The sequence below is a fragment of the Euprymna scolopes genome, chromosome 4 (genome assembly GCF_053919585.1).
Source record: "Euprymna scolopes isolate OS-2025 chromosome 4, ASM5391958v1, whole genome shotgun sequence".
Taxonomy (NCBI): Eukaryota; Metazoa; Mollusca; class Cephalopoda; order Sepiida; family Sepiolidae; genus Euprymna; species Euprymna scolopes.
In genome coordinates this window covers 133,835,603-133,838,363 of record NC_136485.1, presented here as the reverse complement: position 1 = coordinate 133,838,363, position 2,761 = coordinate 133,835,603, and the positions used below count along the sequence as shown (strand labels likewise).

General features: G+C 38.4%; 1 pseudogene; it reads right to left on the bottom strand.

Moving 5' to 3' along the window:
• Nucleotides 1-1,322: 1,322 nt before the first annotated feature.
• LOC145275321 (5S ribosomal RNA) lies at nt 1,323-1,441 on the bottom strand (annotated as a pseudogene).
• Between the last annotated feature and the right edge of the window lie 1,320 nt (nt 1,442-2,761).

The following is a 2,761-nucleotide window of genomic DNA, read 5'->3' as shown; positions in this document are numbered from 1 at the left end:
TAGCTTGCAGTATCTGCCGGAACAGATGGTATTTATTTGCTCCCCCACTGAGCAAATTAGGCACAAGGCCGTTTTTAATGTGAGGTAAAAACCAGCTCCCCTTAAAGTAGGCAAAAAGGGGGCACTCTGGTTACCAAAAATAATAATTGTCCCAGTATAGAGGGTTTCCCCTCCATTGACTGGTACAAATTATCTTAAGTGCAGCATCTGCCGGACCAGATGGTATTTATTTGCTCCCCCACCGAGCAAATTAGGCACAAGGCCGATTTTTAATGTGAGGAGTGACGGGAGGGGGAAGGGAAAAAGGGGACCAGCTCCCGAGAGGTGGGAAATGGGAGCTGGTTAAAGGTCAGGCATGTGGGGTTGCCCCCACATCTGGTCTTTGCTAGTCATAGCTTGCAGTATCTGCCGGAACAGATGGTATTTATTTGCTCCCCCACCGAGCAAATTAGGCACAAGGCCAATTTTTAATGTGAGGAGTGAAGGGAGGGGGAAGGGAAAGGGGGGACCAGCTCCCGAGAGGTGGGAAATGGGAGCTGGTTAAAGGTCAGGCATGTGGGGTTGCCCCCACATCTGGTCTTTGCTAGTCATAGCTAGTCCTAGCTAGTCATAGCTTGCAGTATCTGCCGGAACAGATGGTATTTATTTGCTCCCCCACTGAGCAAATTAGGCACAAGGCCGTTTTTAATGTGAGGTAAAAACCAGCTCCCCCAAAAGGGGGCACTCTGGTTACCAAAAATAATAATTGTCCCAGTATAGAGGGTTTCCCCTCCATTGACTGGTACAAATTATCTTAAGTGCAGTATCTGCCGGAACAGATACTACACTTTGATCTTGTCCCGAAGGCCAAGAAATTTTTGTAATGAATGAATGAAATCCATCACGACCGAAGACGAATACAGTTCATACTTTTAAGAAAATCTTGAACGACAGGAAACAAATTCTCAGTTCTCTTACTCATTATTTTTAAAATAACACCTCGCTTACAGTAGAATGATTCATTTCCGTGAATATGGTTTTAATAATAAAAATTTAAAAAACATGCATTCACCACTAAGAATTTATCTTTTGTTTAACCTATTTTAATATAATGTACAAGGACAGAATATTCTAATATATCGACCTGGTAACGCCGGGTAATTCAGCTAGTGTGTGCAGTCAGCACCAACACTATTCAGGGTTTAATTGGCTTCCTCCGAAGGAGGAAGTGTCATGGGAGTATGAAATTCACAAGCTGTCCCCAGTCGCATGTATATCCCCGTTAGGGAAGATGACGACGTTAGGTTTTTGTAACTTTTTGCAGGGAGGTATTGACGTCCTCCTACATACAGCGCCTGGAATTCCCAAATTGGTCACCCATTTTAGTAATGACCGGGCTCAACGTTGCTTAACTTCAATGATCTGATGGGAACTGGTGTGCCAACATGATTATGCCGTATATTACTTCAGATAGTGCTTTTATAAAAAACAAATGAGGAAAAAACGAAGTTTGAATCTTAGGTCAGAACACTTCTATAGTCTCAAACCAGTCATTATTCCACAGGATAAGCGATCGCTTTAAATGAATAAGACTCCGATGATAAAAACATGTTACAATCGTGGGTGTGTATTCTACAACTTTGCGTTTTTCTCAAGGCAGGGACTTATTCTTACATCTTTCTTTAAAATGTCCCTCGCGCGGATAAGGCTGTCATTGTAGATGATACACGATTTGATAACTATCATAAAACTTGGAATCTGATAAGAACGTGATATTTTATTATTGTTATAAATGTGTGCGAAGATGAAATATCGCTTTGTATTTACACCGTCTCAGCCAAAATACAAGTTAAAAATGGCGCTAGCACATAAACGGCTGTACGCTTTTGAGATTCCTTTTATAAATTGCATGTCTACTGTCCGTTTTGTGTATTCTGGAGAACGCTCCATTGACCACCGCTTAGTTTGTGCTAAAGTAAAGTTTCAAATAAAAACATAGGTTCTAATGTGACCATTTGAAGTCGACTGAAGGTGGTTCGCTGGAAAAAAAAAATAATAGTATTAGTTTTAGATATGTTTCCTGCGATGTAAACGTTGTTTAAACTTGAATAAGATTTTGTAAGATTAAGAAGCCACTACAACGCAGAATATTTTTGAATAAATATTTATTTATTTAAATAAACGTAAGTTTTGATTATGCATCTTTTCATCAGGTATGGGATCAGTTGTTTCTTGTTTTTCTTTCACTATAGCATTGTCTTACTAGAATATTAAAAATTCAGATGATCATTAACGGACTTTTTTCCAATGTTCTTATGTAGGTAGCCGCGTTACGCACGAAAATAAGATTATAATTTTTTTTTTATTATTCATCGGACTACTATTCTAATCTTAAATGTGATTTTCACAACGTTCCGGTCGATGTAACCTCCGAGCTTTTCAGGATTATCGGAGGTTACATCGACTGAGACGTTGTGAAAATCATACTCAAGATGAGAACAGTAGCCCGATGAATCCAAATAATACGAATAACCAATCCTCATCTCAAAAATAATTCAGAAACGTTATATAATTTTCTTCCTCGATATATATTTGATTTAAATTTGAACTCTAATTTGGAAGTTTAAGACGCCAATGAAACGCATATTTTCTAAAATATAAAGTTATTAATTTAATGTCAATTTAAGTTAGACGATATACGTCTTTCTCAAGTATGGAAGCAAATTGAAAAAGGAAACGAGAAAAAGAAAGAAATACAATTTGTTACCATGCGTAATGAGCG